At 43.2% G+C, this 22,394-nt stretch overlaps 1 long non-coding RNA gene across 1 annotated transcript in view; it reads left to right on the top strand.

The window, feature by feature from the left end:
• The first annotated feature begins 998 nt into the window (after nucleotides 1-998).
• LOC105738234 overlaps nucleotides 999-22,394 on the top strand; it is a 42,756-nt gene continuing 21,360 nt past the window's right edge. The window contains exons 1-4 of the long non-coding RNA XR_001113995.2: nucleotides 999-1,089; nucleotides 1,737-1,797; nucleotides 3,687-3,718; nucleotides 5,215-5,339. This is a non-coding gene — a long non-coding RNA (uncharacterized LOC105738234). The remainder of the gene's footprint in view (nucleotides 1,090-1,736; nucleotides 1,798-3,686; nucleotides 3,719-5,214; nucleotides 5,340-22,394) is intronic.

The raw sequence follows: 22,394 nt of genomic DNA, 5'->3' as shown, positions 1-22,394 counted from the left end.
CGCTGACTCTCTTTTCGGACTCAGCCAGCCTGCACCCAGGTGATTAAAAGCTTTATTGCTCACACAAAGCCTGTTTGGTGGTCTTTTCACACGGACGCGCATGAAAGTGACCATTTCAGGGAACAGGTGGGGAACAAGTGGGGTACAAGTGGGGTTGATGGGGTACTCTTTTGAGGTGAAATTATCATCACAGTCCTTATTGGGAGTAGCTGCCATGGTAGGCAGTTTTTCTCAACTATTTAATATGAAGATCAGATAAAAGTTTGTTTCTTCATTTTGCCCTGGTGGAAATATTCTAAATAATTTTAGTTGATGAAAGAACCTGGTAAGTATTATTGGGCATCATGGTATCTATCACTGTATGTGCTAACTCAGGGCATATTTCTTTTAGGGAAGATTTTAAGATAGCCACCATTTTCATTTGCATACTGATGTGCATGGGCTTATCTATTGCTGCAGAGTTAATTCTACAAATTACAAATAAGACCAATATCAGTCTTAAAAAATTCATCATATTTGCTCTGGAGTTTTACACTGAAGTTTACGAGCAGAAATATTTTCATATTCATGTTAGTAAACATAGCTGGTGCACGAAGCTTCTGAATAGAAAAGACCAGGATAATTTAAGAATATGCTTTGAGGCCGGGCGCGGTGGCTCACGCCTGTAATCCTAGCACTTTGGGAGGCCGAGGCAGGCGGATCACGAGGTTGGGAGATCGGGACCATCTTGGCTAACATGGTGAAACCCCGTCTCTACTAAAAATACAGAAAAATTAGCCAGGCGTGGTGGCGGGCGCCTGTAGTCTCAGCTACTGGGGTGGCTGAGGCGGGAGAATGGCGTGAACCCGGGAGGCGGAGCTTGCAGTGAGCCGAATTGTGCCACTGCACTCCAGCCTGGGCGGAGTCCGTTCAAAAAAAAAAAAAAAAAAAAAAAAGAATATGCTCTGAAAGCAAACAAGAGCCTCCTTAATCTTACATGTGCTTTGATTTGCTTTCATGTGCTTTGTCTAGGTAAAGCAAATTTTTCCATGAAAGAAAGCTTGGACAGAAAATACGCTTGGTAAATCAGTCTTCTAAAAGCTGCTGGAGGTAAGGAAAAAAATTAGTAATGTAATGCTGTTGCTAAACTGCCCATCTAATTAATTCTGGGTAATATATTAACAATAATTTTTTGCTTTTTTTGGCAGAAAATTTGCCTTTTTTCACTAATCCTATCTCAATTTACTTCAAGAAGATTCTTTTAGTTGGCTAGGCAAGAAAATGTTCCTTGCCTCTCTTATATAACTTAGTGTCTCCACTTAAATAAAATGCCTTAAGGAAAAAGCAGTTGCAAAGGAGGTAGGAAGAAAGACAAGAACAAGGCTAAAAGAACTTGGTTTTAACAGGCATATACATGAGAACCTTTATAGACTAAGAACTTCTGGAGGGTGGGGTGGGGTCATCCTGGGATTAATGATGAAAGGAATCTGTCACCTTTGAGCATGAGTACTTTTTACCTGTGGCTCCGCAACAAAGAGGCTATTGTGCTTCAAAGCAGAAGCTCCAAACAATGACAAAGAAACCAGGCAAAGGGGGCCAGAGGAGTTGTTGCTTACTGAACATTTCGGTAGCATTTTCAAAATAATTGGCTTAACTACACTACCAAACTAGTTGTAATTTCAAGGGCACCACAATTAACAGGGATTTATGTTAAAGTTCTGTTAGGCAGTTCTTTGTTCTTTCTTTCTTGTAAACAGATCTCTAAGGGACACACCCAGGGCCTGCCATATTATGGGTCAATACTTGATGAAACAGAAGGTACTCTTGATGCAAGGATGGTAAGGGATATTTGGAATCAGAAGCATATAGTCACTCTGAGTATGATAGGAGAGATGAAGATATGATATGAAGAACTAAATAAAAATAAATTCTAAGAATATTAAGTTCACACTTTATATACTGCTCCAGTTAAAGGCAATTTAGTGAGTTGTTAAAAGCCAGGCATCTGGAGCCAGGCTGTCTGGGTTTATCGCTCAGCTTTGCCACTTGGGTAAACAAACAAAACCACCTGTAATCTTACTACTTAAAAAAATACAAAGTATTTACAGTAAAGTATGAAAGCAAACCCATACTCCATTAACCATTCTACATTTAATATGTATCCTTCTCAACTTTTCCCCAAAAGTTATACACATCAGTATATAATGGACACATGCATAATGCCAATAATACTGGTTTGGAATTAAAAACATCATTCAGTGATCTAACACGAGCCATGTAGTACATACATATTCATCTTGTATGTACTAATCATCTTGTGTTACTGGATAGGGGTCCCAATCCAGACCCCAAGAGAGGGTTCTTGGATCTTATGCAAGAAAGAATTCAGGAAGAGTCCCTAAAGTGAAAGCAAGTTCATTAGGAAAGTAAAGTAATAAAGAATGGCTACTCCATAGGCAGAGAAACCCTGAAGCCTGCTGGTTGTCTATTTTTATGGTTATTTCTTTATCATATGCTAAACGAGGGGTGGGTTATTCAAGCTTCCCCTTTTTAAACCATATAGGGTAACTTCTTGACGTTGCCATGGCATTTGTCCTTTCTTTTTTTATTAGTTTTTTTTGCACACGAAACAATAAACATTTTCTAAAAATACATACAAGCAAAAAGATGTGTATCAAACATATTAGGAAGATTGCACATGGGAAGACAGGGAATAGAAATGGGGAGTGGGAATTAAAGAAAATGAATGAGAGAGGGACTTTGTATGGATCAATGATAATAACTCAATCCTCTATTTGATAAAGAAGAAGGAGAAGGAAGAGGAAGTAAAAGAAAGTGGGATAAAGGATCAGAAAGGGAGGAAAATAGAAAAAATTAGAGTATGACTCCAGGGTAGACCTGTTTTGTTGTCACTGGGTTGGTTGGTTGGTTTGTCTGTTGTATTTTTCATATGTTTCGCCATGTTGGCCAGGCTGGTCTCGAACTCCTAGCCTGAAGTGATCAACCCGCCTCGGCCTCCCAGAGCGCCAGGACTACAGGTGTGAGCCACCACGTCCAGCCCCCACATTGCTTCTGGCCTCCGTGGTAGACCTCCCAGATGGGGCGGTCAGGCAGAGGTGCTCCCCACATCCCAGACGGGGCAGCCGGGCAGAGGCGCTCCTCACTTCCCAGACGGGGTGGCCGGGCAGAGACGATCCTCACTTCTTCCCAGACGGGGCAGCCGGGCAGAGGGCACTCCTCACTTCTTCCCAGAAGGGGCGGCCGGGCAGAGGCGCTCCTCATGCCATGGCATTTGTAAAGTGTCACCGCACTGGTGGGAGTGTAGCAGTGAGGATGAACAGAGTCACTCTCAACCTTTGTTTTGGTGGGTTTTAGCCAGCTTATTTACTGCAACTGTTTAATCAGCAGTGTCTTTTTGACCTGCATCTTGTGCCAACCTCCTATCTCATCCTGTAACTTAGAACGCCTTAACCGTCTGAGAATGCAGCCCAGGAAGTCTAAGCCTCATTTTACCAAGCCCCTATTCAAGATGGAGTTGCTGTAGTTCAAACGCCCCTGACACTTGTATGTACTAAGATGACTATAGTATTTTTTTGTGTTATTAACTATTGGTCTATTTAATAAACATTTATGTGTCTATTATTTTGCTATTATGATAGCAAAGTGAATGTCCTTGTACATAAATATTAATGTTATTATTTCTGTAGGTTAAATTTCAACTGGAATGATAAATCAAAAGGTATGCACATTTTAAATTCTAATAGATACTTCCACATTACTTTTTAAAAGATTGTGCAAGGCCGGGCATAGTGGCTCACGCCTGTAATCCTAGCACTTCAGGAGGCTGAGGCAGGCAGATTGCTTGAGTTCATGAGTTTGAGACCAGCCTGGGCAACATGGTGAAACCCTGTCTCTAAAAAATATACAAAAATTAGCAGGGTGTGGTGTTACATGACTGTTTTCTCAGCTACTTGAGAGGCTGAGGCGGGAGCATTGCTTGAACTCGGGAGGTTGAGGTTGCAGTGAGCCGAGATTGCCCCACTGCACTCCAGCCTGGGTGACAAAGTAAGACACTGTATCAAAAAAAAAAAAAAAGATTGCACTAATTTATGCTCTCAGTAATATATCAGAGAATGTCTTCTTCCTCACTTCTTCAATCCATATGAATTCTTTTTCGCCCTTTATTGTTACGAAATATTTTATTTTATTTTATTTTATTTTTTTTTGAGACAGAGTCTTGCTGTTGCCCAGGCTGGAGTGCAGTGGCGCGATCTCGGCTCACTGCAGGCTCCGCCCCCGGGGGTTCACGCCATTCTCCTGCCTCAGCCTCCCGAGTAGCTGGGAGTACAGGCGCCCGCCACCTCACCCGGCTAATTTTTTGTATTTTTAGTAGAGACGGGGTTTCACTGTGTTAGCCAGGATGGTCTCGATCTCCTGACCTCGTGATCTGCCCGCCTCGGCCTCTCAAAGTGCTGGGATTACAGGCGTGAGCCACCGCGCCTGGCGGAAAAATTTTAAATACAGCAAAAATAGGAAATAGTCTAATGAGCTCCCATAAACCCAACATCCCATTTCAATAATTATCAACTTTATTTTTATTCCTTCTTGTTGAATTATTTTAAAGCAGATATTAGACATGACATTTTCCCAAGCAAAGTAGATATTTTATATCTTCAATTATTCGAATTCTGCTTTCTTCTAACAATATATAAACATGAAGATTGTTCTTCTCCCGTTCTTATCTCTCAGTGTGAGAAAATGAAAAACAGAACACTGCCAGGCGCGGTGGCTCATGCTTGTAATCCCAGCACTTTGGGAGGCCGAGGCGGGCGGATCACGAGGTCAGGAAATCGAGACCAGGGTGAAACCCCGTCTCTACTAAAAATACAAAAAATTAGCCGGGCGTGGTGGTGGGCGCCTGTAGTCCCAGCTACTCGGAGAGGCTGAGGCAGAAGAATGGCGTGAACCCGGGAGGCGGAGCTTGCAGTGAGCCGAGATTGCGCCACTGCACTCCAGCCTGGGCGACAGAGCAAGACTCCGTCTCAAAAAAAAAAAAAAGAAAAAAGAAAAAGAACACTAAAAGCTTCCTGTAAGACTTCAGGGAAGATATGAAAGGTTGAACACATTTTACTTTTACTCCCAGGATTATTTTGAAGTATTAGTAATCACTGGCTTTCAACACATACTAGTTTCTGATGTGGCTCTTTATTTATGCTGCTGTTCTCGTTAATGTAGAAACTGTTTATTGAATGAGAAATAAGCTCCCACTCTAGGATGAGATGCATCACTGAGGAGCAGCCCCCTGGTTTTGGTGACAGAACTCCTACTGAAGGACAGTGCCCTGAGGATGCTGTGGTGAGGTATGCATCCTACTAGCTTGTTGATACCGCTCCATGCTCATAAAACCATCTGGGGTCCACGAGTAACAAAACCATGATCCATAATAACAAACAAACAAAACGTTTGTTAGCATGACAGCCATCACAGGTCATCCCATCCCGAGGGAAGTGATCCAGAGATTACTTGTTTTTCCATCAGGTGGGAGATAGTAGAGGGCACCAGAAATTTGGAAGAAAGAAAGATGTTACCAGACCCCAGCACCTACCCAGAGTTAATATTTTCCCTTCAGTGGTTCAACAGAAAGATGTTAATGGAAAAGCGTCCCGATCCAGACCGCCCCTTTTTTTTTTTTTAAATAGAGATGGGGTCTCACTAAGTTGACCAGGCTGGTCTCGAATTCCTGAGCTCAAGTGATTCTCTCATTTCTCACGAGGCTGTGGAGAAACAGGAATGCTTTTACACTGTTGGGAGTGTAAATTAGTTCAACCATTGTGGAAGACAGTGTGGTGATTCCTCAAGGATGTAGAACCAGAAACACCATTTGACCCAATGATCCCATTACTGGGTATTTACCCAAAGGATTATAAATCATTCTACTATAAAGACACATGCACATGTATGCTTATTGCAGCACTGTTTACAATAGCAAAGACTTGGAACCAACCCAAATGCACATCAATGTTAGTCTGGATAAAGAAAATGTGGCACATACACACCGTGGAATACTTTGCAGCCATAAAAAAGGATGAGTTCATGTCCTTTGCAGGGACATAGATGAAGCTGGAAACCATCATTCTCAGCAAAGTAACACAGGAACAGAAAACCAAACACTGTATGTTCTCACTCATAAGTGGGAGTTGAACAGTGAGAACACATGGACACAGGGAGGAGAACAACACACAGTGGGACCTGTCTGGGGATCGGGGGCAAGGGGAGGGAGAGCATTAGGACAAAAACCTCATGCATGTGGGGCTTAAAACCTAGATGGTGGGTTAATAGGTACAGCAAACCACCATGGCACATGTATACCTATGTAACAAACCTTCACATTCTGCACTTGTATCCTGGAACTTAAAGTAAAAAAAAAAAAAAAAAAAAAAAGAATCTGGGGATTAAACATTCTGAATTTAATTGGCCTAATCCAATCTTCACACAATAGCAGTAGAGATCTTTTTGAAATGTTAATCAGATTTTGTTATTTATCAGTTTGAAACCAGTCACAGGCTTACCATTGTACTAAAATAAAATTTAAATATCCTCAAGGAGGCCTACAAGCCTGGTCTATCTTTTCACTTTTATTTATTTATTTATTTATTTATTTTTTTGAGACAGAGTCTCGCTCTGTCACCCAGGCTGAACTGCAATGGTGCGATCTCAACTCACTGCAACTTCCACCTCCCAGGTTCAAGTGATTCTCCTGCCTCAGCCTCCGAGTAGCTGGGATTACAGGTGCCCGCCAGCATGCCCGGCTAATTTTTTTGTATTTTTAGTAGTTACGGGGTTTCGCCATGTTGATCAGGCTGGTCTCGAACTCCTGACCTCAAGTGATTCACCCCCCTCAGCCTCACAAAGTGTTGAGATTACAGGTGTGAGCCACTGAGCACCTGGCCTATCTTTTCACTTTCATGCATGCCTTTCTCCATTTTGCTCACTGTCCTAGAGTCACATTAGGCTGCTTTCAGGCCCTCCCAAGCTTTAGTGTCTCCTCACTTTTTTGGTTTAGTCAACACTTCTCCTCACCCTTCACAATAATTATTCTTTATACTTCAGGCTTCAGTTTAAATGTCACTTACCAAGAGGACTTCAGAGACATCTCATTTTAAATTAGATTCCCTAGTTTTACTTTCTCTTTGTAACCTGAACCTTTCCTTCATAGCACTTATCCTTTAGTGATTATAATTATATCATTATAAATAGGTTTTAAATTGTAATGTTTCTCTGTCCCTGCCCCCAACTTCCCGGAAGCTTTCAAAGCATAGATACCCATGCTTGTTCCCTCACCCCTCAAAATCCAGCACAACGCAGTGCCTTGCCTTTAGTATGCACATGGTACTTAAAACAAAAACAAAAACAAAAACCCAAAAAACCCGAATATATAAATAAAGTAACATTATATCCATGCTTGTTCTCTCACCCCTCAAAATCCAGCACAAAGCAGTGCCTTGCCTCTAGTATGCACATGGTACTTATACTTAAAAACAAAACAAAACAAACCCCCCCCCCCAAAAAAAAACTGGATATATAAATAAAGTAACATTTAAACTAAGACCAGAAGGGTGATGACTAGGACTTAGCTAGGCAAAGGTTGTGTGTAGGAGGGAAGCATTGGGAAGACTTTTCTGCAAGGAACTTTTGGAAGTTTTTAAAGGAGGGAAAGGCCATCTGGAATGAGTGTCACAATTGTGAGATTAGAAATTTGCTTTGCTCTGCTTTGTGAAATACAGGAAACTTTTGTGTTTTTTTTTGTAAAGGAATTGTGTTTTTCTGATATATTACTGTGTTTAGTTATTAAGCCAGGATCATTAGAGGTGTAGAAAAATGTGCTAGATAAAAATCTCAGTGGAATTAGTATTGAGGTGATCCTGTTACATGCAGGTGTTGGATAAGGTGACTCACTTTTCACCTGTGATGTTCGGGCTCTGAGAAGTTCTAGACAATATAGAGGGTAGAAATCAGGATGACTAGGCTGCTGATATAATCTGTTACTTTTGTTGAATAAAAGAAAACCTGTCACTTTAAAGTGTGTTATGTTTTGAATTTAAAATTTTTTTAATGACTCTCTGTTAGTGAAGTTAGCAAATAAAGGATAATAACCTGCAGGTAATCATTGACTAATCACAATTTTAAAGAAAAATACTTGGGCAAGAAAATGTGAAAAAAGCCTCACAAAGTAATTGTGTTGGAGGGTACCTTTCGCTAAAATATTTTACCTTTCAGCTACCTCCAAATCCAAAAGGTCTATTTTTAGGCAATTAAGTCATCATAAAGGAGAACACATATTTGAAGGCAAGTGGGCCTGAATTTAAATGCCAGGTCCATCACTTACTGTGAAATCATTAAGATTTTTTCTTAGTACAGGCATATATACCTGTACTTAGATATTTCCTTAGTATAGGTATATATACACAAGCATATTTTTAATGAAATAAGGAGGAAATACTCTCGACAGTCAGTCCTCATGTCTGTAACTGGTTACATGGCCATAGTTGGGATTGATAACTACCTTCTTCTACTACCCATTCTGTATTCCCTTTCCCTTTAGCAAGCATCTCAGCTGGTCATGGTTTTTTACCTGATGGAGTGACCCAAACTTTCATTCCTGAAGGGTCTGGGCCATTTGTAGGCCTGCCTGGATGGAGTTGTTGTAGTTTTCTACTGATCTTAGTTCCAGGGCAGGGTAATAGTAAGAGATGCCCTAAGTAATCGCCTGTATTCCAGACATACTCTGTATTCCTTATCTGCACTGTGGAGTAGTAGACTGATTTCATCTTGATAGTCTGGGTCAATCACCTCAATTAACATTGTACTTCCCTGCTTAACCTGTATACTTAGAGGTAGGAGGAGCATGGCCAGAGGGCAATTTTAACTTCCCAGTTCCGTAGAGTCATTGTTGTGTCCCCTGGTGGCAGCATTCCTCCCTCTGGAAATAAGACTTCTAGGCCAGGAGAACATAATGTGGCAGGAACAGGAAGCAAAAATTTTGCTAGCCAGGTCACTAGGGGTAATTGTGAGTGGTGCCACTTCCGCTTCCACCCCTTGATTCCTGGACGCATGAATACTGGCTCTGAAAGAAACAGTACTGTGATGGTTAATATTAGTTGTCAACTTGATTGGATGAAGGGGTGCCCAGATGGCTGGTAAAGTATTGTTCCTGGGTGTATCTGTGTGGGTGTTGCCAGAGGAGACTGACATTTGAGTCAGTGGGCTGGGAGAGGAAGACCCGTCCTCAGTGTGGGTGGACACCATCCAATCAGCTGCCAGCACAGCAAAGACAAAGCAGGAGGAAGAAGCTGGGATAAGTTTACCTGCTGGATGCTTCTTCCTGCTCCTCCTGCCCTTGGACGTCAGACTCCAGGTTCTTTGGCCTTTGAACTCTTGGACTTACACCAGTGGTTTGCCAGGGGGTCTTGGGCCTTCAGCCACAGACTAAAGGCTGCACTGTCAGCTTCCCTGGTTTTGAGGCTTTTGGACTCAGACTGAGCCACTACTGGCTTCTTTCTTCCCCAGCTTGCAGATGACCTGTTGTGGGACTTTGCCTTGTGATTGTGTGAACCAGTTCTCCCTAATAAACTCCCTTTCGTATATACACAGCCTTTGGGAGAACTTTGCCCCAGCCCTGCAAAGTATTGTCACCAAGTTGGTATTGTAACTGAAACGCCAAAAGGCCATTCCACCGTTCTATATCAAGCCAGCTGCTTCAGGATAATGGGGAACATAGTAAGACCAGTGAATTCCATGAGCATAAGCCCACTGCCATATTTCTTTGGCTGTGAAGTGCCTTGGTCAGAGGCAATGCTGTGTGGAATACCATGGAGGTGGATAAGGCATTCAATGAGCCCATGAATTTTAGTCTTGGCAGAAGCATTGGGTGCAGGAAAGGGAAATCCATATCTGGAGTAAGTGTCTATTCCAGTAAGGACAAACTGCTGCCCCTTCCATGATGGAAGAGGTCCATTGTAATCAAACTGCCACCAGATAGCTGGCTGATCACCCTGAGGAATGGTGCCGCATCAAGGGCTCAGTGCCAGTCCCTGCTGCTAGCAGATTGGGCACTCAATGGTGGCCATAGCCAGGTCAGCCTTGGTGAGTGGAAGTCCATGTTTCTCACTCATGCATAACCTCCATCCCTGCCACCATGGCCACTTTGTTCATGAGCCCATTGGGCAATGATAGGGATGGCTGGGGAAAGAGGCTGAGTGGTGTTCACAGAGCAGGTCATCCTATCCTCCTGATTATTAAAATCCTCCTTTGCTGAGGTCACCCTTTGGTGAGCATTCACACGGGACACAAATGTCTTCAAAGTTTTTGACCACTCAGAGAGGCCCATTTACATACCTCTTCCCCAAATTTCTTTGTCATCAATTTCCAATCATGCTCCTTCCAGGTTCCTGATCATTCAGCCAAACCATTGGCTACAGCACATGAGTTTATATAAATGCATGTCTGGCCATTTCTCCTTCCAAGAAAAGTGCACGACCATGTGTACTGCTCAAAGTTCTGTCCACTGGGAAGAGTTCCCTTCATCACTGTCTTTTAGGGACATCTCAGAAAGGGGCTGTAGTGCTGCAGCTGTCCACTTTTGGGTGGTACCTGCATAGCATGCTGAACCATCTGTAAACCAGGCCCTAGTCTTCTCTTCCTCTGTCAAGAGGCCATAGGGAATTCTCCATAAGGCCATCAGCACAGGCTGGCGGAGAGAAGGCAGGGTGGCAGGAGTGGGGACCAAGGGCATTTGAGCCACTTCTTCATGTAACTTACTTATGCCTTCAGGACCTGCTTGAGCCCAATCACGTGTATACCACTTCCATTTGATGATGGAATGCTGCTGTGATAGACAGTTAAGGTTGCACGGTGACTTGATGACCCATAGTCAAACGTTCAGTTTCCACTAAAGCCCAGTAACAGGCCAAGAGCTGTCTCTCAAAAGGAGAGTAGTTATCTGCAGAAGATGACAGGGCCTTGCTCCAACATCCTAGAGGCCTCCACTGTGATTCACCTATTGAGGCCTGCCAAACACTGCAAACAGCATCCTTATCTGCCACTGACACCTCAAGCACCATTGGATCTGCTGAGTCATATGTCCCAAGTGGCAGAGCAGCTTGCACAGCAGCCTGGACCTGTTGCAGAGCCTTCTCCTGTTTTGGACCCCACTCAAAACTAGCAGCCTTTCACATCACTTGATAAATGGAATGGAGTAACACACCCAAATGAGGAATGTGTTGTCTCCAAAATCCTAATAGGGCCACTAGGCATTGTGCCTCTTTCTTGGTTGTAGGAAGAGCCAAATGCAACAACTTATCCTTCACCTTGGAAGGACTATCTCAACATGCCCCACATCACTGGAACCCTTGAAATTTCACAGAGGTAGAAGCCCCCTGAATTCTAGTCGGATTTACTTCTCATCCCCTGACATGCAAATATCTCCCCAGTTGCTACTTTGTTTTTGGGTTTTTTTTTTTTTTTTTTGAGACGGAGTCTTGCTCTGTCGCCCAGGCTGGAGTGCAGTGGTGTGTTCTCGACTTACTGCAAGCTCTGCCTCCCAGGTTCATGCCATTCTCCTGCCTCAGCCTCCCAAGTAGCTGGGACTACAGGCACCCGCCACCATGCCCAGCTAATTTTTTGTGTATTTTGTTCAGTAGAGATGGGGTTTCACTGTGTTAGCCAGAATGATCTTGATCTCCTGACCTCGTGATCCGCCCACCTCTGCCTCCCAAATCGCTGGAATTACAGGCATGAGCCACTGTGCCCGGCCAGGAATGGAGAAAGAGGCATTTGCCGAATCAATAGCTACATACCAGGTACCAGGAGATGTGTAAATTTGCTCAAGCAATGAAACCACATCTGGTACAGCCGTTGCAATTGTGGTCACCACTTGGTTAAGCTTACAATAATCCACTATCATTCTCCAAGATCCATCTGTCTTCTGAACAGGCCAAATAGGAGAGTTGACTGGGGATGTGGTAGGGATCATCACCCCTGCACCTTTCAGGTCCTTGATGGTGGCACTAGTCTCTGCAATCCTTCCAGGGATGCAATATTGTTTTTTTATTTACTATTTTTTTAGGTAGAGGCAGCTATAATGGTTTCACTTTGGCCTTTCTCACCATAATAGCTGTCACTCCACAGATCAGGGAACCAATGTGGGAATTCTGCCGCCTGGTAAGTATGTCTATTTATTTATGAATTCTGGTACTGGGTAAATGACCAGAGGACAGGTCCTGGACCCACTGTAAGTCAGATCTGAGCCAAAATGCCATTAATTACCTGACCTCCATAAGCCCCTACTGTAACTGGAAGGCCGAGGATCCCCTGGAATCAATGTCAGTTCAGAGCATGTCTAGTAATTCCCAAAGGTCTGATTATTCCCCTTTTCCCAGTGCACAGTTACCCTGGTGAAAGGCCAGAGGTCTCTTTGGGAAAGGATGGAAGAAAGATTAACAGTATAAATTTTTAGTAGTATAGTGGGGTCCTTCCTCAAAGGGACCTAGCCTCCTCTTCATTCAAGGGGTTCTGGGTGTGCAAACTGGCTCAAGTCTGGAAACTGATTGAAGGCCACGATTATCTGCTTTTATAATTGAAATTAGACTTTTGTCTACTTGACCTGGAAGTTTTCCTTTTACAGATCAAGTAAAAACATAGTAGGCTTCCTATCAATTCAACTTCTAGGAATGCCATGATTAATTAGCCAATACCAGAGCTCTACATGGGTCAGAATATTCTGATTGTGGCTTTGCCTGTGCTGTCCATTATGGTAACTACTCCCACGTTGCCTTGATGATTGAGTTCTACCACTTGGTTCCTGCCACTTGGGATCTGATTATTCCCATTGTGTTTAAGTTTTCCAGTTGAGTGACTGTGGTTTCTACTGTAAGATCTAGCATACAGAGAAGAGCAATCACAGAACTCTTTAAAGATGCTGGTGCTCCCCTCACAAATCTATTTCACAAGGTATCGGTGAAGCGTATGTCTTCTGAACCCTCCCGTTTGGGGTGTGTAGGTCCAAAGTGAAAAAATCCACTCTAGCATTCCAGTCTCCCAAAGCCTTTGAATCCCTTCCTCTACATTAAACCAAGGGAGATCAGGCATTTACAGCTCACTCACAGTTGGCCATCTTTTGATCCATGTTTCAACTAACTGAGAAATAAATTATTAGAACCTTTTAAAACTCCCTTAGCTGGCTGGGCTAAGTGGCTCAAGCCTGTAATCCCAGCACTTTGGGAGGCTGAGGTGAGTGGATTGTTTAAGATCAGGAGTTTGAGACCAGCCTGGCCAACATGGTGAAACCCCGTCTCTACTAAAAAATTAAAAAAAAAAAAAAATAGCTCAGCGTTGTGGCAGGTACCTGTAACCCCAACTACCTGGGAGGCTGAGGCAGGAGAATTGCTTGATCCTGGGTGATGGAGGTTGCAATCAGCCGAGATCACACCGCTGCACTTTAACCTGGACGTCCGAGTGAGACACCATTTCAAAAACAAAAACAAAAACACAACTCCCTGAGCTGCAACATTAAATGCAGAATCTCTGCCTAGTAGGTCCATATCAATAGATTTAGCCTGATCCAACTTTATGCTCCTACTACCGTTATTTCACACCCTTAATATCCATTCCCATACCTGTTCTCCAGGCTTCTGCTTATATAAATTAGAAAACTCAAGTAGTTCTTTTGGAGTATAGTGCACCTCCTCATGGGTCACACTTTGTACTTCACGTTTAAGTGTCTGCTGGGACTTGAGTCTAGTTACAGGTCTAGAAGCAAAGAGAGGTGTTAGGGGTGGGTCCTGAGGAGAATCAGCATTGTCTTGCCTGGCAACTGCCTCAGGGGAGGGCATCACTGTTGCCTCAGCCAGTGCAGGGTTAATCTCAGACAAAGGTGAAAAGGCTGACAGCAGCTTGGGTGAGAGAGAGGATGTTGCCCCCACAGGGGAGTGGGTTGTGAGGGAGGTGAAGGCCATTTCCTCTGGAAAAAAAAACTCATTGGAATTCAGGAACTTCGTGTCTCCAGCTTCATCAGGGTTCTTCCACACATCCCCATCTCAGGTTGTAGAGTTCCATTATTTCCCAATCAATGGTCTCACTTTATCAGTAGACACTTGGTGAGGCTGAACATGCACCTTTCATTGTATGCCAGTCACTCACATGATAAGAGCTTGGTCTTATTTTCAGCAATTTCAGCCTTTGTCTACAGAAGATAAGACAAACAAACCTTACAAAAACCCAGGGCAATCTTAGAAGATTTGAGGTTAAGTGTGCAATTCTGGAGCTGGGATATATAATCTCTGAGCTTATCTGTTTATTTCATCACTTTGTCCAGCAAACTTAGGAGCAGCCAACCAACTTCACTATGTTCCTTGGTTCTCTGTAAACATTCAAAGGTATCATGTATAGAGTCGCTAAACTCCTTCCCTCTCAGTAGTGGTGAATCAGGAGTATCAAATGCATTTATTTTGCATAACTCTCTAAACAATGCATGCCAAGGGCTACCGGTGTTCTACGTACTGTTAGAGTCCTTTTTTTCCATCTGTTTGTGTCCTCTCTTATTTTCTTGAGCAGTGGTTTGTAGTTCTCCTTGAAGAGGTCCTTCGCATCCCTTGTAAGTTGGATTCCTAGGTATTTTATTCTCTTTGTAGCAGTTATGAACGGGGATTCACTCATGATTTGGCTCTCTGCTTATGTATTATTGATGTATAGGAATGCTTGTGATTTTTGCACATTGATTTTGTATCCTGAGACTTTGCTGAAGTTGCTTATCAGCTTAAGGAGTTTTTGGGCTGAGACAATGGGGTTTTCTAAATATACAATCATGTCATCTGCAAACAGAGACAATTTGACTTCCTCTCTTCCTATTTGAATACCCTTCATTTCTTTCTCTTGCCTGATTGCCCTGGCCAGAACCTCCAATACCATGTTGAATAGGAGTGGTGAGAGAGGGCATCTTTGTCTTGTGCCGGTTTTCAAAGGGAATGCTTCCAGCTTTTGCGCATTCAGTATGATATTGGCTATGGGTTTGTCATAAACAACTCTTATTATTTTGAGATATGTTCCATCAATACCTAGTTTATTGAGAGTTTTTAACATAAAGGGATGTTGACTTTCGTCAAAGGCCTTTTCCGCATCTATTGAGATATTCATGTGGTTTTTGTCATTGGTTCTGTTTATGCGATGGATTACATTCATTGATTTGTGAATGTTGAACCAGACTTGCATCCCAGGGATGAAGCCAACTTGATCGTGGTGGATACTTGATGTGATTTTGATTTTTAAAAATTTATTGAAACTTTTTTGTGGCCTAACATATATAGTCTTCTTGGAGAATGTTTAGTGTACTGATGAGAAGAATTTATATTCTGCAGTTGTTAGATAGAATGCTCTGTAAATGTCTGTTGGGTCCATTTGGTCTAAAGTACAATAGTCTAGTAATATTTGTTTTATGAATCTGGGTGCTCCAGTGTTGGCTAAATATACACTTAGGATTATTATGTCTTCTTGTCATTATATAATGACCTTCTTTGTCTTTTTTTTTTGTTTTTTTTTTTTACTGTTTCTGATTTAAAATCTGTTTTATCTAATATAAGTATAGCTACTTCTGCTTACTTTTGGTTTCCATTTGTGTGGAATATCTTTTCCCATCCCATTACCTTCAGTCTGTAAGTGTCTTTACGAGTAAGGTGAGTTTCTTACAAGCCACATATAGTTGATTCATGTTTTTATATCCATTCTGCCAAACTGAATGCTTTAAATAGAGCAGTTAATCCATTTAAATTCAAGGTTAATATTGGTATGTGAAGTTTTGTCCCTGTCATAATGTTAATTGTTATCTAGTTGCTTTGCAGATTCTTTATTTACTTTTCCTCTGATTGTCTTGTCTTTGTGGTCTGGTGTTCTGTCATATTGCCATTTGATTTCTTTCTTTTCTTCATTTGTGTAATTGCTCTATAAGACATATGAGTTTTATACTTTCATGTGTTTTTATGATGGTGATTATTGACCTTTTGTTTCCATGTTTAGAACTTTTTGAACCTTTCTTGTAGGACTGGTGTAGTGGTGACAAATTCCCTCAGTATTTGCTTGTTTGGAAAAGACTATTTCTCCTTCTCTTATGAAGCTTATTCTAGCAGTATATAAAATTTGGGCTTGACAATTTTTTTCTTTAAGTATTTTGAAAATAGAATCTCAATCTTTTCTTGCTTGTAGGGTTTCTGCTGGGAAGTCTGCTGTTAGTCTGATAGGGTATCCTTTATAGGTGATTAGACGCTTTTCTTTTGCTGATATGAAAAATTTTTCCTCCACGTTGAACTTAGACAGTCTGATGACTAAATGTCATGGTGAAGTCCTTCTTGCAATGTATTTTCCTGGAGTTGTCTGAGGTTTTTATATCTCCGTGTCTAGATCTCTTGCTAGACTAGGGAAGTTTTCCTCAATTATATCCTCAAATAGATTTTCCAAACTTCTGGCTTTTTCTTCTCTCTCAGGAATACCTTTGATTTGTAGGTTCAGATGTTTTACATAGTCTCATTGTTCCTGGAAGCCTTGTTCATTTTAAAAAATCCTCTTTTGCTTTATTTTTGTCTGACTGAATTAATTTGAAAGATCTGTTTTCGAGTTCTGAAATTCTTTCTTCTGCTTGGTCTAGTCTACTGTTGAAGGTTTTTGTGTTTGTTTTTTTTTTGAGATGGAGTCTTGCTCTGTCACCCAAGCTGCAGTGCAGCAACCTGATCTTGGCTTGCTGCAACTCCTTTCTCCTGGGTTCAAGTGATTCTCCTGCCTTAGCCTCCCAAGTAGCTGGGACTACAGGCATGTGCCACCATGCTCGGCTTATTTTTGTATTTTTAGTAGAGATGGGGTTTCGCCGTGTTGGCCAGGCTGGTCTTGAACACCTGGCCTCAAGTGATCCATCTGCCTCAGCCTCCCAAAGAGTTGGGATTACAGGCGTGAGTCACTGCACCTGGCTTATTGTTGAAGTTTTCAACTATATTTTGTTATTCCTTCTATGAATTTTTCATTTCCAGAAGTACTTTTCTTTTAATCTATCACTTCGGTAAATTTCTCATTCATATCCTGAATTGATTTTCTGATTTTTTTTTGTATTGGTTTTCAGATTTCTCTTGGATCTCACTGATCATCTTTAAAATAAGTATTTTGAAGTCTTTATTTTGTATTTCCAAAATTTCATTTGGAAAAATAAAAAATGAAAAAGTATAAAACAAAACAAAAAATTTTCATTTTGGTTAGAATATACTGTTGGAGAGTTATTGTGATACTTTGTGGGTGCTGTAACATCCTGTTTTTTCATACTTCCAGAATTGTTATGCTGGTTGCTTCTCAGCTGAAGAAATTCATTTCTTGTTATTTTTGAATTTACTGTCGTTTGGACATGACTCCTTTTTATTCCCCTTGAGTACATGACTGCAATGTACATTGAGTAGGGTTGTTCAGCTTTGCTTCTGGGTGCTTTCAGTGGCAAAAATGCTGTATAAATTCCTTCTTTATAGATAGCCCCAGTGTGGTGACTTTATCAAATGTTGGTTGTAGTAGTTGTGTACTGGGCATGTGAGCAGGCTCATGACCTCCTGAAGAACTGGAGTTGCAGAGGTCTTGAGAAGCTTATCTCATTCCCAAGCACTGTGCACTTGTGTCAGCGTATTTTGTATTGGATTGTGTAGTTCAACCTCCAGGTCAGTTACTGATTCCTGCAGGTAACAGCTAGCTGCAGCAGTAGCAGTAGGAATTATGCTTTGTTAACGGGAAGATCTTTATTTACTGGGAGAAGCTCTCTGATGCTTCTGGTAATGGACTGGTCTGTGAAAGCCCAGTGGCCTGGGCTCCATGCTCATCCTCAGGGAGGTGACGGTGAAGCTGGGTAGAGCTGGACCAGGCAGGCCTGCCCTCTGGTCCTCCAATGGTGGGTGCAAGCACCGGCCCTGACAAAGGTGGCAGAGGAGTCATCGGACCCCTGGTGAAACATTGAGCTCTCTGCAGGGCAGATAGGGGCTGTCCCAGTACCATGGCCTCAGCATGCATTAATGTGATTTATTTCTCTGTCATGTTTCCATCCAGATGCTCTGGATATTCAGTTTGGTCAGACACAGCTGTTTATTACTAGGCTGCAATGTAGCCCAGAACTGTAGGAGATGCCTACCTTGTGGCTCAACACTAAGCCTCTGTGCTGTCTGGAAATGGTTGCAGTGCAGGCTTCCCCCAGAGTCCCAAACACACAGCTCCTTGGCCCTCCTGTTGTCCTTTACAGTTCTGTGCAGAGAGAGGAAGGGGTTCTGCCTTTCTTGCTAATCTGGGCCCAGAGGTCACATTGCCCGTGGAGATGCAGTCTCCCCTCACAGGCCCAGGCAGGCTGCCCCCTCTGCTTGCTTGTGCTAACTTCTTGCTGGCAGCGACAGTCGCATCAGCAGTTGTGAGCAGAGAGAGAGGAGAAATCTCCTTCTCTATGTCAGGCTCAAGTACTGATGCTGCTCAGCTGGTGAAATGGGATTTCATTCCTCACTTGCAGAGCCCAGCATCGAGTGTCTGTTGGAAGGAGGGCTGCCAATCACAGCCCCAAGCAGAGAGCTTTTGGGTACTGGGAAACATATACTTTGGTTTCCTTTGTCCCAAGAGCTGTCCCATTGGTGTGGTGTACTTTCCCTTTCATTAAGAGCAGCGCTCCACGGAGGGTTAGATTGTGTCCGGAATTGGTGGGTTCTTGGTCTCACTGACTTCAAGAATGAAGCCACGGACCCTCGCGGTGAGTGTTACAGCTCTTAAGGTGGCGCGTCTGGAGTTGTTCGTTCCTTCTGATGTTCGGATGTGTTCGGAGTTTCTTCCTTCTGGCGGGTTCGTGGTCTCGCTGGCTTAGGAGTGAAGCTGCAGACCTTTGCGGTGTTACAGCTCTTAAGGCGGCGCGTCTGGAGTTGTTCATTCCTCCCGGTGGACTCATGGTCTCGCTGGCTTCAGGAGTGAAGCTGCAGACCTTCACGGTGAGTGTTACAGCTCATAAAAGCAGCATGGACCCAAAGAGTGAGCAGTAGCAAGATTTATTGCAAACAGCGAAAGAACAAAGTTTCCACAGTGTGGAAGGGGACCCGAGCAGGTTGCCACTGCTGGCTCGGGCAGCCTGCTTTTATTCTCTTATCTGGCCCCACCCACGTCCTGCTGATTGGTAGAGCCGAGTGGTCTGTTTTGATGGGTGCCTTTACCATCCCTGAACTAGACATAAAAGTCCTCCACGTCCCCATCAGATCAGTTAGATACAGAGTATCGACACACCCACCGAAGTTCTCCAAGGCCCCACTGGAGCAACCAGACACAGAGTGTCGATTGGTGCATCCACAAACCTCGAGCTAGACACAGGGTGCTGATTGGTGTATTTACAATCCTTGAGCTAGACATAAAGGTTCTCCACATCTCCACCAGACTCAGGAGCCCAGCTGGCTTCACCCAGTGGATCCCGCACCGGGGCTGCAGGTGGAGCTGCCCGCCAGTCCCGCGCCTTGCGCTCGCACTCCTCAGCCCTCGGGTGGTTGATGGGACTGGGCGCTCTGGAGCAGAGGGTGGCGCTTGTCGGGGAGGCTCGGGCTGCACAGGAGCCCATGGAGGGGGTGGGAGGCTCAGGCATGGCGGGCTGCAGGTCCCGAGCCCTGCCCTGCGGGAAGGCAGCTAAGGTCCGGTGAGAAATCCAGCGCAGTGCCAGTGGGTCGGCACTGCTGGGGGACCCAGTACACCCTTCACAGCCGCTGGCCTGGGTGCTAAGCCCCTCATTGCCCAGGGCCGGCAGGACCCGCCGGCTGCTCCGAGTGGAGGGGGCCCGCCAAGCCCACGCCCATCCGGAACTCCAGCGGGCCTGCAAGCGCCGCGCGCAGCCCCAGTTCCGGCTGGCGCCTCTCCCGCCACACTCCCTGCAAGCTGAGGGAGCCGGCTCCCGCCTTGGCCAGCCCAGAAAGGAGCTCCCACAGTGCAGCGGTGGGCTGAAGGGCCCTCAAGTGCCACCAAAGTGAGAGCCCAGGCAGAGGAGGCGCCGAGAGTGAGTGAGGGCTGTGAGGACTGCCAGCATGCTGTCACCTCTCGAGCTGACTGGGAACTCTGAAGCTCCCTTGGGTCCAGACACTACTGTGCCATTATCACTCTCCTAGCGAGTGCTAGCGAATGTCTATGGGAGCTTCCAGGACATGGAAACACAAGGGCTGAGGTTCCTTGGGCAGAATTCAGTACCCCAACAGCTGCGCCCCTACAATGGCGCCTCGCTGCAGATACTCTAGTCTGGGGAAAAGGCAAGTGCCCCTGCAAAAGATCACTGTCTAGTGTAATGCCCTCAAGAAGTCTCCAAATCACCGCCCTGACTAGTGTGGGATCATGAGTGCAGAGGAGCTCTCCTGTTTATATACCAGCAGTCTGCCATAGAGGTGAGGGGAGCCCAAACCCTCCCACTTACCCTTTCCACCCAATGCCAGGTCCCTCAGGGATTCCAGACAATGTCTGATGGCCCGACTTGGCCCCTTCCTTCCTTCTTTTTTTTGTGCCTCAGTTTATTTTTCCCCATGAGCTCTCCATTGGGTTCTAGTACTCTCTCCTTGATATTCTATTCAAGTTATGATAATCTGTTTGTAATTTTGGTTCTTATTTCTGAGGAGAACTGGCAAATAATATTTCTAGTCAGTCATCTTGAATCTGTCTCCAGTTTTTTTTTCTTATGGATCATGCTCTTGATGTAGCTTAAAAAGTTTGAATAGCCCAAAGCCATGCAAATTTTCTTAAAATATTTTATTCCAAGAATTTTTAGTTTATGTTTAATTAGTCTTGTGTTGAGGGCTAAGATAAGTTTTGAGTTAATTTTTGTGTTATTGTGTGAGCTAACAGTCTAAATTCACTGTTTTGTATGTACATTTCAATTGTTAAAAAGATTATCCTTTCCCTATTGAATTGTCTTGGCACCTTTGTCTTAGTTTTAACCAATAGACCAAAAATATTTATGGTTGGACTCTCAACTTAGTTTAATTGACCTAAATGTCTCTCTGCATGCCAACCACACTGCCTGGATTACAGTAGTTTTATAGAGAGTTTTGGAATGGGGTAGTATGAGCTTTGCTTTGTTTTCAAGATTATTTTGCTATACTGAATCCTTTGCATTTTTGCATACATTTTGGGATCAGCTTGTCAACATCTGTAAAATAGCTTGCTGGAATTTTGATAGGGATTGTGTTGAATATTTAGATCAATTTGAGGAGAATAGCCATGTTGATAATCTTGTCTTCCAATTGATAAACATGGCATATCTCTCCATTTATGTAGATATTTAATTTTTCTCAGCAATGTTTTACATTCTGTGTGTACAAGTCTTGCACATCTTTTGTTAAATGTATTCTTTTTTTTGTTTGTTTTTGAGACAGAGCCTCACTCTGTCACCCAGGCTGGAGTGCAGTAGCACAATCTCAGCTCACTGCCACAATCTCAGCTCACTGCAACCTCTGCCTCTTGGGTTCAAGCAATTCTCCCGCCTCAGCCTCCCGAGTTGCTGGGATTCCAGGTGGGCACCATCACGCCCGGCTAATTTTTGTATTTTTAGTAGGAACGGGGTTTCACCATGTTGGTCAGGCTGGCCTCGAACTCCTGGCCTCAAGTGATCTACCCACCTTGGCCTCCTAAAGTGCTGGGATTACAGGCATGAGCCACCATGCCTGGCCAAATGTATTCTTATTTGTTTTTTTATGCCACTGTGAATGGAATTTTTTTAAAAAATTTATTTTTGGGTTTATAACTAATATTTAGAAGTACAATTAATTTTTGTATATTGAAATTTTGTCCTGCAACTTTGCTGAACTTATTGGTTTTGTTAAATAAAGATTTAACCCAATCTTTATGTATTTTATTTATTCATTCATTCATTTATTTATTTTTTTCTTGCCAGATTACCTGGGCTAGAATTTCCAGTACAATGATAAATAGGAGTGATGAGAGCAGACATCTTTGCCTTATTCCCTACAGTTCAGTAGGGGGAAAGCTTTAGGTTTTTTGTGGATTTCTTTTATCAGAGCAAGGAAGTTTCTTTTTATTTCTTATTTGTTGATAGTTTTCTTTTAAAATCACGGATGGATCTTGGATTTTGCCAAGTGATGTTCATGCATTTATTAAAAGGATTGTGTGAGTGCATTTTTAATTCTAATTAGTAAGGTATCATACGAATTAATATTTGGATGTTAAACCAATCTTGCATTTGGGTTTAAATACCACTTGGTCATGGTACATTCTCTTTTTTTTGTGTTCTTGGATTTGGTTTACTAATATTTTGTTGAAGATTTTGTATGTATATTCATGAAGAATATTGGTCTGTAGTGTTCTCGTGATATTTTTGTCTGGCTTTGCTATGAGAG

This window comes from Nomascus leucogenys, chromosome 9 (genome assembly GCF_006542625.1).
Source record: "Nomascus leucogenys isolate Asia chromosome 9, Asia_NLE_v1, whole genome shotgun sequence".
Lineage (NCBI taxonomy): Eukaryota > Metazoa > Chordata > Mammalia > Primates > Hylobatidae > Nomascus > Nomascus leucogenys.
The sequence above is the reverse complement of the archived record's forward strand: the minus strand, read 5'-3'. Positions and strand labels throughout refer to the sequence as shown.